General features: G+C 36.4%; 1 protein-coding gene across 4 annotated transcripts in view; it reads left to right on the forward strand.

Annotated features, from left to right (window-relative positions):
* The window catches only part of LOC106554500 (contactin-4), a 566,498-nt gene that overhangs the window by 217,777 nt on the left and 326,056 nt on the right, over nt 1-22,665 (forward strand). Inside the window, exon 1 of one of the 4 annotated variants that reach the window (XM_087708898.1) lies at nt 12,128-12,326. The exons of the other annotated variants lie outside the window; for them this stretch is intronic. The gene's annotated coding sequence lies outside the window, so the exon portion shown is untranslated. Of the gene's footprint in view, nt 1-12,127; nt 12,327-22,665 lie in introns of those variants that run through there. 4 annotated transcript variants of the gene reach the window in all.

Below are 22,665 nucleotides of genomic sequence, written 5' to 3' on the forward strand. Positions count from 1 at the left end.
AGATTGGTGGCTTGCACCAGCCATCTTATTCAACCATGGCATTATTTATGTAATGCCCATACAGTCATACATGAAAAGAAAAGTTTTGCATTTGTATTATATTATTCAAAGTTATTTCAGTCAGGGTACCATCATTTTTAGATACAGTTTGTCCATAGTGTCCACAGAGGTTTGGAAATCAAATTTCAAATTTATATAAATGAAGAAGGAAATAGTATGCTTTCATCTCTATGTCTACAGAAGTCTTTTAGAATTTAGATAACAATAAGCATTTTTGAACACTTCAAGAAAGCAGAGCTACTATGTCCAAAATTCATGTTCATGTATTTCTTTGTAATTGGACAACTGAGCTGATGAATCAGTGAACAGTTTATTACTTTTTATTGAATTTTTGTTATTGTTTGTGAATATTATTAACAAATCCTAAGGTCTGTATTATGCATAAAGTCAACAATTTAACAAATACATTTTAAGGCAAAACACCATAGAGAACAATTATTATTCAATTATAGCACAAGATTTTATTATATAAAGATTTGTCTCTGCTGTCTTGCTTGGGACTCACAAGGAGTACACTAATTGTCCCTTAAAAGCCCTACCCTGCCTTTTAATTTTTTAATTAATCATAATGTTTAGCTATTTTTGCCTCTTGTAAACATTTTAATACAGTTTTTATGTCTTGATATTTTACTTGTACACTTCTCAGAATTCTTCTGTGAGGGAGATGGTCAGTTTCAAATCTTGATACATAAACAAATAGCAATAGCACTTAAATTTATATGCTACTTCACAGGGATTTGCAGTCCTCTCTAAGAGGTTTAGAGTCAGCATATTGCCCCCCAACAATCTGGGTCCTCATTTTACCAACCTCGGAAGGATGGAAGGCTGAGTCAGCCTTGAGCCCATGTGACTGGTACTGCCAAAATAGTGCAGTCAGCAGTCAGCAGAAGTAGCCTACAGTACTACATTCTAAGCACTGTACCACCACGGCTCATGGTGATTACCCAAATACTTTACAACTTCATGAATATATTCTTAGAAATACATTAGGATAAAAGTTTTACATTTTCGTATCTTGAACACAAGCATATTTTTGAACATAGAAGTATTTTTGTATAGAAATAATTTAACAAATTGAATATTTAAGTAATAGATTATTGTTGTCAGCTTTTACTTGGAAAATGTATCAATATTTTCAGCAGATTCCTACAAGGCAATAATAACAACAGGACTTGTGTGCACAAACTAATGTTGCTAGCAAAGTAATCTGTAACGGTTTCTCCAACAAAGATAAAATATGAAATAATATAAAATATATGTTAAAGCATCTTTTAAAAAGGCATCATATATCCAGCTTACAGAGTGAAGACAATTCTGCTGACCATGAAGAAAAATAAATAGAGATATAAATAAATTCTGTCAAAGATCTTTCTTCATCTATTTGTTTCAATAGATGCAATTTTGTTCTATGAAATTTTATATATTGCCACAATACTTTTCTATACAGCAGCATTCCCGTATCTATAACCTTCAGCAAGAATGACAAATATTCATGATAAGCGTGTGTGTGTGTGTGTGTGTGTTTAGACTTCTGTTATACTGGAACAATTGAATACAAAGTCCAATATGTTAAAGGAAATAGGTTAGAGGAGACTACTAAAACTTCCATCATTTTAAAGTAACTATCAAAACATTCTCCAGTATTCCATTTTATTTGCATATGAGATTATACCAAGTAATGTCTATCTCCCTGCAAAAGGTAAAAAATATAGTACGGTACTATAGTTCTTTCCAGCCGTGGCTTTCCCCCCAGTTAGGTTCATGGAAATATATTTAGGCAAGCACAATGAGACTTACTTTTTTTAAAAAAAACAGATTGAAATAATGTACATAAGTTAAACATTCAGTTTTTAAGAAAGTGTGTTGACATAAAAGTTATAAAAAAACCCTTCTCAACTGAAATTATAAGTGGAATTGAATAATCAATAAGATGGGATTCAAAACTTATATTATGGATTTTATACCATGGTATTCTTTGTTGGATAGAATAGCATCAGTCTGTGGAACTGATAATTTAGTTTCATTCCACCAGCTGCTTAAGTCTCAGAACTGTTATATTAGTTTGGTAGATTTGCTGGAGCAAATTTGGAATATGAGAGAAGAGCAAAGGACACACACACACACACACACACACACACACACACGGAAAGGAAAGGAAAGGAAAAACAGGCATCTGAGTGAACTGATACAATTCATTTAGAAAGATTTATTAAATCTGTCAAAGCTGAGAGTCAGAGTGTTGTAATGATTAAGACACCAAGCTAGAAACCAGCAGACTGTGAATTCTACTCCTGCCTTAGGCATGAAAGCTGGCTGAGTAACTTTGGACCAGCCATTTTCTTATAAATCCAATCCCACTCATAGGATTGGGTTGGGTGGGGTAGGAAGAAGTACCATTGTGAATGGTCACAGCCCTCAGCTTTTTAATAACGTAATAATAAATCAAAATAAAAAAAATTCAAATGATACTTACAGAACTGAGCATGAGTATTGATTAATATCCTTTGCATCTGATGTTAGAAACAATAACAGAAGATATATAAATTCTTGTGGTGATAATTGTGATATAATTTATTTTTTGTTCTTTCAAGTAAGTAAGCTATACAGAAATATAGGTACATTAAATGCAGATGCTAAACCAAACATCTTTAATTGAATCAGTACTAGGATTAAAATAGATGAATTCCTTTTGGGAACTAGGGATTATAATAGCATAGAATGGGCATACATTTCTATTCACTGCCTAAAGTGGAAGGATGGGAGACTATATAATTTTTTAAAATAAATAAAAAACTAAAATATTTTTAAATAATCTGAGATCTTTGACTTGTAGTTTCTACCTCTAAAGTTCAATTAGTGATTTTTCTAAAGTAGGCAAATTAATCAGAAAGTTAGGATTAATATGGTTAATATGATATTTCCAAAAGGCTTAGAGTTTGAAAAGGAATTGTACTGGGAATCGGGAGTGGGGGTGGAAAGTAAGACAGAATATACCTGAGTCACAAGGGAATGGAAACTATATTAAAGAGAAGATGAGCTATTGATCTCCCGAGGGAATCTTCTGAAAACTCCATCTGAAAATGCTGTTAGAGAGAGAGAGAGAGAGGGAGGGAGAGAGAGAGAGAGAGACTGCTGAAACTATTGGGCATCCTGAAACAAATTAAAACATTTATTTCTTGGGGTTATTATCTTCCATACTGAAAGGTTTTCAGTATGTGTGTGTGTGTGATGGAAGAGCAGAGAAGGAACACTTGATGGCTTATTGACTATCCTGATGACTGTATTGAGAAACTGGAAATACTTGATGGAGCATCTGTTTTGGGACATCCACCATTTCTATGTTGTCAAATTTGATAAAGGGCAAATTTTTATCCAAAGATTCAGATTCCTTCATTTTTTTACTCTTTCACATATCAATAAATGGGGCTACACTGTGAAAAATAAATGCAAGCAGTGAATGTGTTATCTGAGAATTATCTTCCTAGTAGTACTAGAAAATTCTTACCATCTTTACTTTTTATTGACAAGGAAGTCCTTGAGCCAAATTCTTGACGTGTTCTGGAAGTAGCTGGGTCTTCAAAATGATGCCGTGGCTGTAAGCAGTTCTTGTTATGTCATGCTTTTAATCCATTTATTTTTATTAATTTATCTGCCGGATTCCATACAGGCAAGAAGCCTGATAATGGAAGAGCCCAGTTTAGGGAGAAGATAGGATTGGTCTAGGGGTTAAGGGAACCAGGCTAAAAACCTGGATACAGTGATTTCTAACACCCACCTTAGACATGAAGCTACCTGGGTGACCTTGGGCCAATCATTTTCTCTCAGCCCTAGGGAAGTAGGCAACAGCAAAAACACACCTGGAATCTTGCCAAGCAAACCACTACAGCAGTTGCCAGGAGTCAAGGCTATCTCAAAGGCACACATGCACACAATTTGCATACACACATGCAAAAGCTTTGCCCAAGCAGACATCCAAATCAAATACCATTCTGCTATATATTTTACAGCTGCCTTCACTCAAGTAAAAAAAAAAAAATCCTAACAGTATGGACATTCTTTGATGTAACTTGAACTTCCTTCTTACTATAGTTAGTTGTTTCATAGCAACCAAGAAACTATTTTCTCTTCCCCCTCTTCTTTTTGTCTAAATTGCACTCATCCACAAATTGGACTTTAGTTTTTATTTTGAAAAGTGACAATTTCCAGACAAATTGAGTTTACAATTTCTTCCACACAATTGCTGTCAGATCCTGACAGGAGTTAGAAACAGCTGGGCAATAGGTTTGAAAAGATTTCCACAAACGAAGAAAAAGAGCAAGAGGATGGATTTGACAATATTGTATCACAGGGTACATGGACATACACAATACAGAATGATTTTAGATAATGATGATGATACAATTTTATTAAAAGTAAGTTAATAAATTATATAAATTAAACTGGATGCTGATGAATCCTTTTCTTTTTCTTTTTCACTCTTTCAGCTTGGCCTGGTAGAAAAGTAGCATTGAATATTTTGCTTATTCTTAGCCCTAAGTTAAAGTATATGATGAAAATACCAGCTTATTGGATAGAAGATTTCTACATACTGCTATATTTAGGAAGGGTCTATGTCAGGAGACATAGACCCGTCTATGGCTCAGTGATTAAGATGCTGAACTTGTTGATCAGAAAGATCAGCAGTTCAGCGGTTCGAATCCCTAGCGCCGTGTAATGGAGTGGGCTCCTGTTACTTGTCCCAGCTTCTGCCAACCTAGCAGTTCAAAAGCATGTAAAAATTAAGTAGTTTTGGGGAAGGTAACAGTGTTCCATGCGCCTTTGACATTTAGTCATGCCAGCCACATGACCATGGAGACGTCTTCGGACAGCGCTGGCTCTTTGGCTTTGAAACGGAGATGAGTACCGCCCCCTAGAGTCGGGAATGACTAGCACATATGTGCGAGGGGAACCTTTACCTTTATGTCAGTGATATAAAGTCATTTGAAAGTTTGTGTGTGTGTGTATGCGTGTGTGCGTGTGCGTGTGTGTGTGTGTGTGTGTGTGATGTAAGTACAGTAAGTACACGTTTTGAATTCTTTTGCAAATTGTGTTTGTGAGTTCCTTGGTGGTTGGTGGTCTCTGAGTTTGGTTGTTTTCTTGCAGATATGTAACTACCCAAGTAGGTAACAGTGTAGTGAAGGTATTATCTAATTGGGTAATGACATATCAGAAAACAGACATGCTCAGAGATCATCAAGGGCTTCTCATTTCAACCCAGAGCTACAAATATTCTCTTCTCTTGGTTGTGTTTGTGTTGTAAAGTGGTAGAGAAAATACTCTATTTGTGGCCTCCAACCTCCATATGTTTGTGCATTTCCACCTGTAATATAGTATTTCCTACTTTTTATTATTCTGTTTTTAATTTTCCTTTCTTGGTGTAAGTATTGTAAGTATGACAATGTTGCTATGCATTCCTAAACAATACTATACTAACTAAATTGTACAAGGACAATGTCTTGTCCCCCCCCCTTCTTTTATCCTACTTAAGTTTTCCAGGAACTAAATTGTTCACTTGAACCTCTTAGTAATCTTACTTAATCTCACATAATGAAAAAAAAACTTTACTTAATAGATATTTAAGCAAATTCATTTAACTTTGGCTGTTATGTACAAGTGTCTTGAATTGACAAAGTTAGTTGAATAATGCCTTACTTAGTGTCATTAAAAGAAACTTGTGAGCCCTATTATTTTTATGACAATTACAAACAATTGTTATATACATTTAGAAAACATGAGTGTTTCATAAAATCAAGAAGGGGCCATGCTGCGTTTAGCATACATAATGAAATATTGTTGAAAGTGACTATTATAAGGGCAATAATAAACTGAATTATACTTAGTACTATCTGTCCCTAAATACAAAATTATATTTTAAATATTAACTAAGGCTCCATACACCCCTGTGGAGTAGGTAATTATCACTGCTATAACCATTTTACATATGAGACAGAAGAGATTAATGGCCCTGTATTTTACAAATAGAAAATGAAGAAGACTGTTTATGTAAGGAGGTTCAAATTTCCTTTTTAATGAGATTTTTATGAAGGCCTTGGAGTATTTTAAGTTGTGAATCTGTCCTTCCCCTACCCTTTTCTTTTGAATTGGTAATTAAGAGAAGTGGGTTTGTGTACTACAGAATCCATGTAGGTTGTTATCAATTTATGTAAATATTTCTAATTTCACTAAGGTGTTTTTTTTTTGTCAGAACAGCAGATACTGTTAAAATCCTTTTTAACCACTATTGCTTTACTCTCACATTAATGATTCAGTTGTGCATTTATACTGAAACGGACAAATAGAAGAGCTTAGTCAATTTCAATTTTATTGAATTTCACTTTTTTTCAATCACCACATTTCAATGTTAACTCAATTCTAATAATTTTCTTGTTTTCACTCAATGGACTTTGATAGCAATTAGTATAATTTTTTTAAAAAAATAAGTACATAAATAAAAATTATATCTTTGCCTATGGTGATGTTGATATCTATGTCTACACATCAGGTATATGTATATCTACTTTGAGTCCCACAATGTTGGATCATTTATTATTACTGCCATGGGTTCAATGTAACAAGCATACAGTTTCCTTCTTAGCTTTTTATTCTCTGTTTGAATAAAGTGTAAGTGTAGTTTATCTTTATGTGTTTATTGATGGCTGATTCTTCTGAATGTCAAGCTTTCTGAAATTCCTGAAATCCATATCCATATTTTATAGTATTAACTATTTCAAGCCTTAGGAGAGGAATAATAATTAAACATTAAAAATGAATCTTTACATCATACCGTGTTTTTCCTAAAATAAGACAGGGTCTTATTTTCTTTTGACCCCCCCCATTTTTTTTTGGCTTGGGCCTTATTATCGGCAGGGGCTTATTGGTTTGGGGTTGCCAGGTGGCTGCTCTCTTGCGAGTGGGTGCCTGAAGAGCCAGGCACAGCCTCAGGGGCAAACGGCTATGTTACACTGTTGCAGCAGCGCAACAAAGCCGCAGTTAGGTGACCATGCTCATGAGCGGGAAGAGTCTTCCAACAGCCAGCCCACAACCATAGAGCATAGTCCCGGAGTGGCTGCTGCCAGAAGACTCAGCAGCGGATCTCCGGAGTTTGGAAGCCAGTTATGCTCAGGACATGGTGGCGGCCGCAGCAGGGCGATGGTGGCGTCCTGGCCTAGCCCTGTAGGGAGAGTTGGGGATGGCGAGGCAGGGAGGCACGCAAGCTAGAGGCAGAACAAGTGCTTGTACAACCTCTCTTTCCAGCTGGGCAGAGTGCCACACGGCTTAGCACCTTTGGGATATTACTGGGTTGGTGAGTGGCGCTCTGCCCAGCTGTAAAGGGGTGTTGCCAGGCAACTGCTCATGAGAGCAGCTGCCTGGCAACTTCCCGCTCCAGCTCGGCACAACGCCATCCACTAACCTAGCAGTATCCCAAGGCATCAAGCAATGTGAGTGCCTTTTCCCCCCCGGCTCCTGCGGCTTTGCGCCTTCATGGTATTGCTAGGTTGGTGAGTGGCACTCTGCCTGGCTGGAGGGGGGGTGTACAGGGGGCTTATTATTGGGGAAGGGTGTATATTTTTGTCCACGGGAAAAATATGGTATGGTCTTATTATTAGGACATGTTGTAATTTTGGGGAAACATGGTATGTAAGTGACCTATCGCAGGTCCAAGACATTAGAGGTTATGTTCAGGTCATCATCTCAAATTTGTGGTTTTTAATATCTTTTTTTAACTGCATACATTTAGAAGTTGTTTGCCCAGTTTGGAAAAAAACCCAGTTTTAGTACAACTATCAGACCACTTTGGAGATGCAGTCAACAATGCAATAGATTGTACCTGATTCTACTTGTTCAAGTAGATTAAACAGCAAAATTAAACAGGTGATATAAAAAAAGCTCAAATTTGGCTTATTGAAGATAATCATAATTTTATTCAAGAATATCTCAACACTGAGCCATTATTGTAATACTTCCTAAAAAGATACTGAAAAAAATGTAATTTAGCAAAAACTAATATCTAGTAACATATTATTTTAATGCAGTGTTTCTAAATATTTCATTACTAACACCCCCATTTTATGATATAATAATTAAGTCATTTTTATGATATAATATTATTTCATTGAGTTAGGGTTTGGCAATACAGTATATTTACTATTTATTTTTTTAATAATCACATTGTAATGTGCATATTTACCAAAACAATTAGAGAACTTCACAACATTATGAAATGAAATTGTTTTATTAGAAATAAAAATAAACTTTAGAACTATATTTTTATTGGCAAGAACAAGCTTACTTACTTTTGCATAAATCCTTCAATATGAATTGACATTTTTGAGGCAGCCATTTTCATACACTACTTACAGCTTTAGTTATTTTAGTTGCATTAAGATACACAATACACAATACACAAAATACATTACATTTTAGTCAAAGCAAACTGCAAACTTTATGAACATTTTTGACAGCAATGGGTTTTAGAGGATAAATGTTTTGTAAAATAGATAGCTGTATATAGAAATGTCAGAAAGTAACACTCTATTATACCAATATTACCTTCTGGAATACAGTATTGTTAGCATTTCAAAAACTTTTATGCCTCATTCTATAGAAAGGAAGGAAACAAGAAAAAACAATTCGTAAGTTTGGCAATATTCAAAAGTTTTTACTCAACTCCCATGCCTAGGGCAATTTTGTGACTTTCCATAAGAGGATATACATTTTATAACCACTGCCTTAATGCGCTAAGTATTATATCTTTGCAGTTTTTACCAGGGAATATTGAAAATGTGAATTATTAGAACTCTCACTATCAGTCTCAAATCTCAAATTGGTAAAAGCTTCTTGAGCTTCTTGACCCATTATGCTTGTAAAGAATATACCATATCAAATACTTGACCAGATTTTGCTAATTTATTTTGTCATCATTTAATTACCCTGTTAATCATTTATTCACTTAGTCTATAACAGGGGTGTCAAACTCAATTTCATTGAGGGCCGCATCAGGGATGTGGTTGACCTCAGGGACTGGCTGGGCATGGCTGACTGGGTAGGTGTGGCCAGCTTGATGCCACTCACTGGCCATGGCTGAGTGGGTGGGTGTGGTTGACTGAGTGGGTCTAGCCAGCTTGATGCCACTCCCCAAACTGATGGCATGTTTCATCTTTGCATTGGGTAGACCAGGCAAAAGCCATGCTGGCCTGATTATTTCTCTTTGCATTGGGTAGATTGGGACAAAGTGCTGGGGATAGATCAGGATGAAGCAATGTGGGTAGACCAGGATGAAGTGACACAGACTGGCCCCTTACATTTTCCACCCTGGATCTGACCACGTTTCAGGCCTTGAGTTTGACACACCTGATCTATAACTATATAAGTGTATAGATGCTACACACATAGTAACTAAAATAAAAATTTAATTCATTTGATTCACTTAGTTCTTCTAGCTAACAGTTTATGCTATAATCAACATCATTAACTTTACAATTTGAGCCCAATTTGCCACAATACTCCAACACTGCAACTCTTTCAAAAGTCCTAATGATAGAAAAAAGATAATCAAATCCTTCAAAAGCACTAATGATAGAAAAAGTTAATCAAGCAACGAGTTAGTGAAGACCTAGAAGCAAACAAAGTAATAGCCAAAAGCCAACATGGGTTTGTCAAAAACAGATCATGCCAGACTAATCTTATTGCATTCTTTGATAATGTGACAAAATTAGTGGACAAGAGGAATGCTGTCGATATAGTTTACTTGGACTTCAGTAAGGCATTTGATAAGGTAGACCGTAATATACTACTAGATAAAGTAGAAGAATGTGGGTTAGACAGCATCACCACCAGATGGATTTGTAACTGGCTGACCAACCGTACTCAATGTGTAGTCCTCAATGGAACTGCATCTACATGGAGTGAAGTATGCAATGGAGTATCCCAAGGCTCTGTTTTAGATCCAGTACTCTTCAACATCTTCATCAATGATTTAGATGAGGGAATAAATGGGGAACTCATCAAAATTGCAGATGACACCAAACTGGCAGGAATAGCCAACACTCCAGAAGATAGGCTTAAGATACAGAAGGATCTTGACAAACTTGAACATTGGACACTATCTAATAAAATGAAATTCAATGGTGAAAAGTGTAAGGTTCTACATTTAGGCAACAAAAACAAAATGCACAGGTACAGTATAGGTGGTACCTTGCTCAAAAGTAGTAACTGTGAAAGGGATCAAATGGGCAACCATTTAAATCTGAGCCAGCAGTGTGCAGCAGCTGCCAAAAAAGCCAACACAGTTCTAGGCTACATAAACAGAGGGATAGAATCAAGATCACATGAAGTGTTAATACCACTTTATAATGCCTTGGTAAGGCAACACTTGGAAGATGATTAGGGGACTGGAGACTAAAACATGAAGAATGGTTGCAGGAACTGGGTATGTCTAGTTTAATAGAAAGAAGGACTAGGGGAGACATGATAGTAATGTTCCAATATCTCAGGGGTTGCCACAAAGAAGAGGGAGTCAAACTATTTTCCAAGGCACCTGAAGAAGCAATGGGTGGAAACTAATTAAGGAGAGAAGCAATTTAGAACCGAGGAGAAATTTCCTGACAGAACAATTAATCAGTGTAACAGCTTGCCTCCAGAAGTTGTGAATGCCCCAACACCGGAAGTCTTTAAGAAGATGTTGGATAGCCATTTGTCTGAAACGGTATAGGGTTTCCTGACTAGAGAGGGGTTGGACTAGAAGACCTCCAAGGTCCCTTCCAACTCTGCTATTGTATTGTATTGTATTGTATTGTATTGTATTGTATTGTATTGTATTGTATTTCTTGCTCATTTTCCAGTTGTGTACCTTTTACAGTGACAATCAGCTCATGGTTTATTCAAATATTTGTTTAATTAATTTTATGCCACTCACCCAGAATACTTGAAAAATAGAATTTTTAAACAGCTGAAGAATGCAAATAATAACAACAAGGCATTTAGGTTTTATTTTTCACAGCAATTGAAGATTTATGGTAAGACTTTCATTTTACTCCAGTTATATAAAGATCCTTATTATTTTTACTGGTTACTAGATAAATACATTCCTTATTCAGCTATCATGATGCCCTTTCAACAACTATCCATTTTTTCTTTACTATCTAATTGATATCTGAAAAATAAATTGAGTTGGAAATTTAATCTAATCAGAAATATATGTTTGATAGTAATCTCTTCCAAATATAGCATTAAAACTATTAAGTAAAAATTCAGATATTTTGTTTAAATACTTTATTAGTATTTTATTGCATTTCATATTTTATATATTTTTTATTTTAATATATGTTAATGCTTCAACTTTTACCATTTGTTATTTGTCCTAATCCTAAAAGTAAAACATGAAATGATGATGATAGTGGATGTTGTGGTGGTTTGTTATATACTAACTATTTCTAAGGAATGCAGCATCAGGAAAATATATATATGCCATTATTAGAATAAATGTTACTTCCATTTATACAGTAAAATAAGTTTTTCTTACTGAATTCTTACTACTCACCACCAAGACTCCACCCATTCTCAATTCAGGAAATAGGAAGATTGCATCTTGTACATTTCAGTGCAAAATACCATGGAGAGTTCCCTGCAGTAGTTAAAACAGGCTGTGGAAAAGGCATGTACTGTATATAGATGATAAAGACCGTATTCAGTTTAATTTCAGATATTTATATAATCAACTATTATATGTCCATAGCAAGATTACTGAAATTCATGAGCTGTGCCACCCCCCACTCTATCTCTCTATCATCTCTTTGCAATATGTTTGGTTTTAATTAACAATCAGCCTTTTAAATTCTTCATCATTGAATGAGCCCCCATTTGACTGTCCCTTAACAGGGATAACAGTATATGTCCGTATGTGTGCAAGGTCTTCTAACGTGCATTTTTGATTCATCTACTAATTGTTCAGGTCCTTGGGGGAGGGGAAGGCATAAAGCAGCAGAGCACTGTATATCCTGATTAATGCTGTTGTGTGCTGAGACACACAGGACTCAGAAGAGAGCGGTTAGGCTTCTCCAGTCCCAGCTGAGAATATGGTTCCATTATCTCCCAGCTGCATAGACAATCCATAAGGGCCTGTTCTGCCTGGTTGATCAGGGAAGGGGAAGCTGTGTCTGAGAGCTGAGATCTTTGTTTGATTTGCTGTAACCTGTAAGAGAAACTGGGACATTTTACTTTAGAGTTCTGTAAGTACCAGTTTTTCCTTTGGAGCTGCATGTGAATGAGATTTTGCCTGCTACGTTTAATGTTCTCTTCCACCGGACTTTGTGGAATTTAAAAGGCAAGATGGAAGGTAATCTGTTTACAACCTTCCTTTGCCTGGGTAGATGTGAGACAATTGATTTATGCAAGCAGATAAGTTAAAACCTGTTTTTAAAATGGATTTGTATGCGCATATGAGAAAGTTTTGCAGAATTGCATTATTTCATGCTTTTACTTTATAACATGGTTTGCATGTTTTCTACTCCAAACAACATCTGGATGGTCTTTTTCCCCCCTCTGTTATTTATAAAGTAAGAAGGAAGTGACATTTTTTAAAAAAATCTATTTTTGCAAATAGAAGAATCAGAAAGGCTTTGGCATGTAAATGGTCTGTAACTCCCTTAAAATAAGAATCAATCTATTTCAGATTGAGGTTGGTAAAACATTGATAAACTTAATTGTTTTGATCAATACTATATAGCTAAATGCCAGAATAATTATTGCATGTGTGTGTGTGTGGTAGAGTGTGTGTGAAACTGGGAACCATTGGTACAGCTGGAAAATGTTTTACTGTATACAACTACTAATGTTCGTTGATTTCTATGATGTGAATTTTACAGCTAATTGTATTAGGCATATAAATGGTCAAAATAATAGTGTAACAGGACTCTTGTGTTTCATCTGCAATTAACAGTCCAGGTGGGCATATGATTTTTTTAAAAATATATCTGGTGCATTTACTTAGTTTTTCTTCTTTTTCTCAATGACAGTTAACCCTAAAATATGTGATCTGCTTATGTACTCAGTTCCAATACCGGAACTCAATTTGGTGAATAGAGTTCTAATCTAAGCCATCCCTGTTGAAAAAACCTAGCATTTCAACTAAAGAAGTTGAATGAAACCATGTGGTGTCTTTTTCCGCCTTTCTTGAATAGGCAGTAAGTTTCAAAGAGCGCAAAACCACAAGCTGTGAAGTATGAAAGTGCCTTACTGCTGAGGATAGAGTATGTTCTCATTAGGTTTGGTTGATGTGAATTGTGTGTGAGAGAGCAGAATGCTGCAATAGATAGTTAACAATAGTTGTAAAGAAAACATTCTTCTAGCCTTAGGGTCTTGGGAGTAAAATAAAGGGATTGTAAGTGGAAGAAATGGCTCACAATGAGTACAGTTTCTCTCTTTTTGCTTTCAAGTTATTGTGGATCCCAGGTTTATATTGATGTTTCACTTTAGACCTCTGTCTTCATAGAAAGTGCTGGTCTGAATTAAGTTTGGAAAATTTATAGAAAGATACTCACTGAGTTTGCTCTTTTCAGCAAGTATGTATCTCTATGTAGGTATATTTATGAGAAAATAAAAATGTAGTCCTGGTTCTAGAAATAAATCTGTACATATTTTGCAAAAAAAAAGGATATTAATATTTGGATATTATTTTACTACTGTATTTGATAATGCCAGCTTTTGTTTAAGTTATTTTTGTTAAGTATATTGGTTATATAACAAATTATAATTACACTAACATCATACTGGGTGTCTATTGAGGAATAAATCCATCAGATTAATCCTGGAAATTATAGTTAGAAAACATGCATGTATAGGTTTCTTTGTTATTTTCCTAGCCTTCACAAATCTGATTTCCCATTTTTACCAATATCTGTATTTTTCTGGTGATATGGATGAGAGAATGTGGGTGGGAATATTGCTAATGGTGACAAAAGCTGATAGAATGCTTTAGAGAGTACAACCAAAACTAATGACTTTTCAAAGCTTGTTTAAGAATAATTTCTTTTAGTGAAAGAGTGACACTGCTAGGGCTTTTCAATGCATTTAGCCTAGTGACCTTAAAAACTTTACATGGCTTTCTAATTGCTTGGAACAGTTTGAAGATCTATGCTTCTGACTGCCTCCACTGTTATATGAATGTAAATCTGATATAGGTGACAGCTGCAAAGAACCGCCCTAGAAAGCATTGAATAGCTCTGATGGGATTAAAAGCTATGCTGTTCATTATGCATTGTGTATAAAATAGCTGACGTTGGAGTCTGCCAGCAAAATCTTATTGTATCAGATAAAAGAAAACAGAACAATATTTGAATCAGCATCAAATACCGAGAAATGTATATCACGGGCTGAGTAGTGATTTGAAAGAAAACTGTTGAATCAGCAGAATTTCAGAATGTTCTCCGCCGTGGCAGGATCATATTAGCACATGTATCCGTATAAATCTCTGCAATAGCAGAAATAAATGTTTGCATATCTTTGTAGGAAAATGATCCAAGCAACCATTTTTAGATAGTATAACTCTGTTATCACATGCTTGTAAAAACAACAAGCACTCATCTGGCACCTTAAAGGCAAATACACTTATTATGCAGTAAAACATGGTAAATGTCAATTCAAATAATTCAGTCTAGCCCACAATAGCTTAAGCTGCATATATTATCCATTTAAGATGCCACAATAATCATTTAGGTGGTAACTTTAACATAGGGAGAGGCTGGGGAATATGTATGGTCAAGAACAATGCTATTCATAGCCTTTTGTAAAATTTAACTTTTCTCTAACATTTGGATTTCATATTCTGTTGTCTGCCATTCCTTTAAAAACCACCACCACCTGAAAATCTGGGAGTCTGCATTGTTTGTCTTTATTAATCAACATTCCTCAGCAGGATGGCAATAAAATTGAAGGTGTGCCTGCTGGCTCTTGAGTGTACAATTACATCACAGATGCCTATTTTTATTATTTTGTTCACAATTTAATATTGGCATTTGAAACTTTTAAATGTAACAGTGTTGCTCCCAAGAAAAGTCTAATAGTTGTAGGAATTAGTCACAATCTGCAATGGCCAGGCCTATAGAAATGAGTAAAATAAAAAAGACACATTAAAAGGATAGTACATGCTTGATAACCTTCTCCCTAACACCCTATTTGCTTTATGCCAAACAAATTGTTATTTTAATGGCCAATTTCTTTACAGCATGTTTTATAGACATATGTTATATGCAATTCTCTGTGATTCTTACTGTTACTTACATGTTGGGGTTCAAAAGAAACTTGAATCCTGCACTTGCAAGAGAAGCATCTCTTTTTATTTAAAGAAGAGCAGCACTCTGTTCTAGCCCTAGCTTGTTTCCCTTCTTTTCAGCTTCTGACAACCTAGCAGTTCAGAAGCATGTAAAAATGCAAGTAGAAAAAAATAGGAACCACTTTTGGTGGGAAGGTAACAGTATTCCGTGCGCCTTTGGAGTTTAGTCATGCCGGCCACATGATCATGGAGAGTCTTCAGACAGTGCTGGCTTTTCGGCTTTGAAACAGAGATGAGCACTGCCCCCAAGAGTCAGGAACAACTAGCACATATGTGCGAGGGGTACCTTTACCTTTAATGTCAATGCAAATATGTGCATGACTTTTAGGTGTCAATCCACCTTAAAACAGCATGGTTGAGAATTCAGGAGAATGAATTGTTGTTCTTTAATGTTTTGCACTTCGGTTCATTTAATTGAAAAATTATTCTATTTTCAGCTAAGTAAACCGCTAAGAAGCCCTTCTTGTATTAGGAGTTGAACTTCTAAGAATTTGCATTTTAGTTTTGTAATGACTATGAGGAAAGAACAGCACTTTTTGTTTATATTCTACCCAGGTTCTGTGGAAAAGAGAAGCTGGAGGAAAAAACACCATATACGCTAGTTTAGTTTTATTTTTCAATGGCATATCAATATCTTTCAAAGTCCAAGATATATATTACTTATGGAATTGATTTTGGAAATAATCTTTTACTCATTCCTATGAAAAGAGTTCGGTCACAGTTTGGTCAATCAGATTTGTTCAGAATTCTAGCTTATGACAAACAAATATCAAACTAGTTTCCATTACCAATCATGCCCACTTGTTTTTCTCCGCAAGAAGATGAAGTTATATGAACCAGGGGTGAAATCCACTTACTTTTGCTACCAGTTTGGTAGCAAAGTGAGCTCACATGTGCGGAGCATCAAAAACAGACATGATGAGATTCAGGCAGGTGGGCGGAGCCTACTACCAAGCACGCCTGAAAAGGTAAGCGAACAGTGAAACCGAGGGAGTAGGGGGAATCCTCTGTGCCATACAATTTTGATTAGCTAGAAAGCAGGAAATCCTGCTTTCTAGGTAATAAAAATTGTGCATCACAACTCTCATGAGAAAAAATGGTTCGCCCAAACCAGTAGCATTTTTACTACCTGTTTGGGTGAACAGATTAGAACTGCTAGCATTTCACCCCTGACATGAACCTGAAGAGCTCCCCTGTATCTTCATTACCATGACAAGGAGTCCATGTTACCTTTCTTATCTATATCCCTTTGAATTTTTTTAGGAAATACAATTGTGTATTTTGGCTGTTTTTTGGGGGGAGTGGGGAGAGAAGGATTGGGGGAGAGAAAGGAGCCTCCTGGTTTGTACATGGGAGTAAATAATGGCAGAGGTTTTCTGTAGTCATTCCCTTGGCCTAAATGCTGTTCATTCAAGGTAGGCCATTTTAACTTGCCAGGATAAGCAACCCCACCTGTTGTTCAGATGAAAGTACGCTATGTGTGTTACACCAGTATCATCATCTCCATTTAATGACCCCATAATCCCTTGCAAATTAGAGGCTGGGCAACTGAGTGGAGCTTAGTGTTTACTGGCTAGATGCCCTTCCTGTGGTCAATGTGGAGTTATATTCAGTAGATATATTCTCATTGTGCCCAGAGAGAGAAATATCTGCCTCTACCTAGGATTGACCTTACAGTCTCCTGATTGTGAGGCGAGACCTCCACCTCTAGGCCATCACACCACTCGTGTTACACCACTAGGATTTATGATTTATGTTAAATGTTGGACTTACCAAAAACAAAAAACATGACTTACATGTTAAAGCAGGAGAAGCTTCCTGGCTGACTTTGGTCAAGTCATTTTCTCAGGTCAGCCTATCTCAGAGGACTGTTGCGAGGAAAAATACAGGAGGAGGAGAGCAAAGTGCATTTCCTTGCACTGCTAAAGAAAGATGGGATAGACATCTAATAGGACAAGGAAAACATTTTTTTTGTGTAATATGCAGAACATGATCATGAGCATCAGTTAGCATAAGGGTGTCAAACTCAAGTCCTGTGAGCTAGATCCAGAGTGTTTAGATCTGGCCCGTGGGGCTGCCCTGGGAAAAGCAAAGGATCGGCTCATGGTGTGTTAGGAGGAGCCTGTCAAGTGCTCTGCCAGCAAAAAATGGCTCTCGAGCTCCATTTGTGTCTGCAGCAGCCTCCTGCAACCTTCTGCCAGTGAAAATGGAGCTCACGAGGCACTCATGCGCCCCTCCCCCAAACTCCATTTTCACTGCAGAAGGTTGTAGGAGGCTGCTGCAGACACAAATGGAGCTCGAGAGCCATTTTTTGCTGGCAGAGCACTTGACAGGCTCCTCCTAACACAGGTTATGTCATGCTGGTCATGCCCACCCTGGCCACGCCCACCCTGGCCACGCCCACCCTGGCCATTTTGGTCAAACACAACCCTGATGCGGCCTCAATGAAATCAATTTTGACATCCCTGGCTTAGCATATTATAAAATATACTAGCAAAGATTACTATTTAATTAAGGTTAATTCTTTCTGCAACACTTATAGAGGTTCAGAAAAAACACTTACATCCTAGGTAGAGATGGGTTCCTACCGGTTCGGCTGAACCGGTAGTGGTATGGCAGCCTGGGTCACTTGAACCGGCAGCAATACACTTTACTTTAACTTTTAATAAATTTATATGCCGCCCAATCCCGTAGGACTCCTACAGGCTTGCCACACTCCTGAACCAGTTCCCCAGTCGTGCCGTCATCTTGTTTTTTAGTTCTGTGCATCCACAAAACAATTTTAATTGAACTGTGCATTCGCGCGCAGCACGCATCCAGCACACTCTCACAAAGTGCACGTAGGAGCGAACCGGCAGTGAAGCCAGCCAGAACCCACCCCAGTCAAATACTCCATGCCATGTTTTTTCCTCTTCTTTGCCAATTTGCATATTGTGGCTGTTATTTCATGGATTTTTTGCAATTTAACTCTTCCTGTTAATAGAAGACGTGATTGGTCTACGAAGCCTTAGTATTCAGTGGCATCCTGCCACTGCTTCAAATTGTTGTAAAGTGTAAGACACTTTTTTCTTATGGATTTATTTCATGTACCAGTTTAACCAGTGACTTGGACTACCTTGAGTCCACTTCAGTATACATCTATTGTGTTAAAGAAAAATGATAAAAGCAAGCACCCATATTTTGATTGTCCATATCTGGGTTTGAAGCAAGCGTCTCTATCATGCTGCATGCATTTTGTTTTTTCTTTTTGTTCTTCCAAGAATCCATTTCATAAGATCCAAGTGAGGAACCAGAAAATACATATCCTGGCTATATCATGCCCTCATTCTGAGGAAGGCATGGGCGAAAGGAAAAAGAGGAAGTTAATATGGGAATAGAATTGGAGGGTTTTAGTGCAATCATAAAGCTTGTGTCAGCCTTACTCAGCAGGGTTCTTTTGAAATTTGTTTTGAATTGGTTTTCCAATAAGAACATCAAAAGAACCTTGCTGGACTAAGGTTGAACAAGCAAAGTAAACAAGCAAATTTGGCATGAAGCATTTGTACAGTCCCGAAATTAAGGGAATAGTCTGCAGGGTTCATTTATTTCAAATCCCTGGAATGCTTTGAAACCTGTAGTTGTTACAAGACCCTTCTTTTTCATGTCTTTATGGGAGACCTATTTCTCGATGCATCACTTGTGAAAATGCTAATATATCTCTCTAGACATTTAAGGACAATTTACTTTAAATTTTATCTGTAGAAATTAATAGAACATATGTTCCAAATGTATTTAAAGTTATATGACAAATATTTTCCCATGGAATGTATTATTGATGTGTCTTACAGAGAGAAAGAAAAAAGGCATGCACATGCCTCTGTTGATTAAGATGATGGACACTCAAAATTGTGATTTTCTGAAAGGGAATGCCTTCTTCAAGACAATAGCATTAATATAATGACTGAGAAAATAATAAATAATCCATAGATTCCTACCAAAATATATATTTATAGAATTTAATCAGTGTTATGAGCTACTAAAATGATTAGATCTCTCTCTCTCTCTCTTTTCCTCCCTCTTTTCCTCCCTCCTTCCCTCCTTCTATTTTTGATTAGAATTACAAGGGCAAATAGTGTCCCTGATTATTTGTGATATGATATCCATGCCATAATCTATCAAGCCAGGACATAGTTAAATATTTTATGTGATTAACGCTGTATATTAACATCATTTAGTTGTGTTTTGTATCTATGAATATATTTGATGGGCAGTAGCCTACAAATTAAATAGAAGTACTGATTTAGGTTAACCTAGTAAGTCTTCTTTTTAGTGCTTCTGTTCTTTCCATCAAATAAATTAATTTTCATGATAACACACAGCTGTCTCCACATTCTTTAAACTATCATGGGCAAATCTGATTTCTTTATTTTTGTAGCTCTGGATTGAGAACTTTCTATTGATTTCATTTTGCTTTGTGTTCTGAAACTATCACTCAAAATATTTCCAGTATTGCTTAATATTTACCAACCAAGCATTTGCACTGAAATATGTAAAATAAAAGGTAAAGGAGCAGAATTAAGATCCCTATGTGGAAAACTGAGAAAAGGGTTAACTCCCTTTTTCTGTTTTTTTCTTGCTTTCTAAAAGAAGAGAAGACTGAAAAGATGTGTTTCCAAGTTAGAGGCTATGCCTAGAATGATTGGGGGGGGGGGGCTGGCAAGAAAAAAACTTATGATTTAATGTTGAGAAGAAAGAATAAGTCTCACAAATATGTTATCTGTAAGATGACAAACAAAATGTGATGGAGCTCCAACAATTAGGAAATCCCATTATCTCAGGCAATTGGCAAGGGAAAATCAAGAAGGCAGCTTTAAGATTCTCCAGAAAGAAGCCCTTATATCAATGGGAAAGGCCTTTAAATATTTGGCAGAATGTTTGCTGCTGTCCAGTAAAATGTACTGGCACTGTAAACAAGATGTGAAGAAGGCCAAAAAAGCAAGCTCTGCTTGTGACCGGATGAAATTCAGAGAAATCATTCCCAGAGAAATGAAAAAGATGTGTAATAGAGGGTGGGGAGAAAATATCAACAAAATTGCAGGAACAGCTGTCATGTTTGCTGGTAAGTGGCCAAATAAATTACTATAAAACTTAAATAGCTCGCAGTGTAAAAAAGATATTTGGAGATATTGTTGCCTGTAGCGATTTTTGATGGCTGAGCACATTAATAGCATCACAATGCAACTTTTAAAACAGGCTGCTATTTTCTAGGAAATTATTAGAATCACAGTAGGAATATTAGAAAGTGTCGGTCTTCTTTCTGGGCCAAATGCTTATTTCATAGTTTTTGATAAATGAAAACAATTCAGTAAAGAAGAAGTTAGGAAAGTAGGTAATTGCATCCATGTATCTAATGTTGTTTTCATTGAAGTGTTGAATGCAGTTCTGAAAATTCAAGCAAAAGTGGAACACCTATATGTTGTAGAGGTTTATCAAAACAGTACTTGTTTCTGTGCATGTGATGTGTTGTGAAAAACACTATCTGGATTCCTCTGGTCCCTAGGAACTGAATATGACTCGTGGGAATCTCCATCTTTTTAAATTAATTGTGGTCAAGGGAAAGCTAAAGCTTGCTTAAATATTTGTGGGTATATATGCTCAAGCACTACTCTTGGTTGAGTGAGGGTGATAAATTCAGGGTGAAGATAGGGCAGCTATTTTTTGGGGACTAGTGACAAGGAGCACTGCCAAAATAAACGTTTCTTCTTAACTGAACAATTTGCTCTCTTATTTATTATCCATTTTCTATTTGTTATTTCCTGTTTCTATGCACATGCTCTTTATCTATCATAACATATCTTGGAGCATATTTCTATATCCTAATTTTTCTGTATTTGCTAAATTCTTAATCTTGTATTATTGTATGCTAGTTCTAATCAATCACTATAATTTTCTAGTTTATACTACAGCTCCATAACTTGTGTTTACATGTCTAGTTAATTCTAATCAAATCTCTTAACCAGTTCATCATTTAGTCTTCTATAATTCTTCATTATTCTACACCTCACCTTTAACCTATACCCTTTATTCTTAATAGATGCCTGACTTCATATTGGCAGAAATATTAATGGAAAAAATACTTTTGGTATTACCTTCTATCACTGCAGAGGGCAACGCATCAACCTAGCTACAAGAAATGGCCTGCATTGTTTATAATTTGTTAAGAATTGTCAGTAAACAGCTGGTTTAGTAATAAAAGTAAATCCCAAAACTCACCCTGTATCAAGAATCCTCTCCTTTGGAATTAATGCTGCTTGATTGTATCCCAGAGGGGAGATAATAGCTGAATTCGCTTAAGAAAGATGTTTGCTATATCACACAATTTTTTTACTTAATTTAATGCTGAAAATTAATAGTTTGACCTCTGAATCATTTATTGATATTGAGACTGAAATGTTAGGGCTGAGGAAGATACTCTTCTTTGAAATGATACTTTCTGTGACATAATCCAAGCACACCAAAGTTAAATCTCAGTTGTTGAAATATTGTCTCTTGTAACAAGGTCAGCCCAGTTACTTAATAGAACTACTGGGTTCTAGAGGCAACCTGAGTTGTTCTTTGAGGCTTTGGTACCAGAAAGTTGGTTGCCACCTGAATGAGAGGATGAATGTGGTGTTGAATTGTGTCTGTGCAGTCTTTCTCTCTTGTGGGTCCCAGAAGCTATCTGATTTTTGGAGGAGCTCTGGATGATGAAATAGCATTAGAGATGTCTAGAACACTGGAGAAAAACAAAGGGTGCATATGAGCATGGGTAACAACTTCCTGAACAATTTCCTCAATAGTGATAAGGATGGCAAAACATAGCTATTTCTCTATCTTATACTTTCTATAAGGAGCTAAACAATGGCCCTGCTTAGGCTGATCCAATCTCTCCTGGATGAGGAGGAGCTATGTAAAGTCTTAACATGACCACTTGTGAAGTTTATTCTAGACATCTGAAGTTACATTTACTTGGATTCACTCTGATGTACAGGTCCTTTGAAGTTGTTTGCAGTGCAGTCTTGTATGGTTATCTGGGAGGAGATCAAATCTGTAGACAGGATCCTTGGAACTGCAAGTTTCGTTATCTGTACTGTAGAACCTGTCCTATTTGTCTGATCAAGTAGATGGCAAGTCAGTGGTGGGATTCAAATAATTTAACAACCGGTTCTCTGCTCTGATGACCAGCTGGATAGGCGGGTATCAGTGGTCATGTGACTGGG

This window comes from Thamnophis sirtalis, unplaced genomic scaffold (genome assembly GCF_051295495.1).
Source record: "Thamnophis sirtalis isolate CommonGarterSnake01/CBP01778 unplaced genomic scaffold, rThaSir2_p1.2 scaffold_3, whole genome shotgun sequence".
In the NCBI taxonomy this organism is placed as follows: Eukaryota; Metazoa; Chordata; class Lepidosauria; order Squamata; family Natricidae; genus Thamnophis; species Thamnophis sirtalis.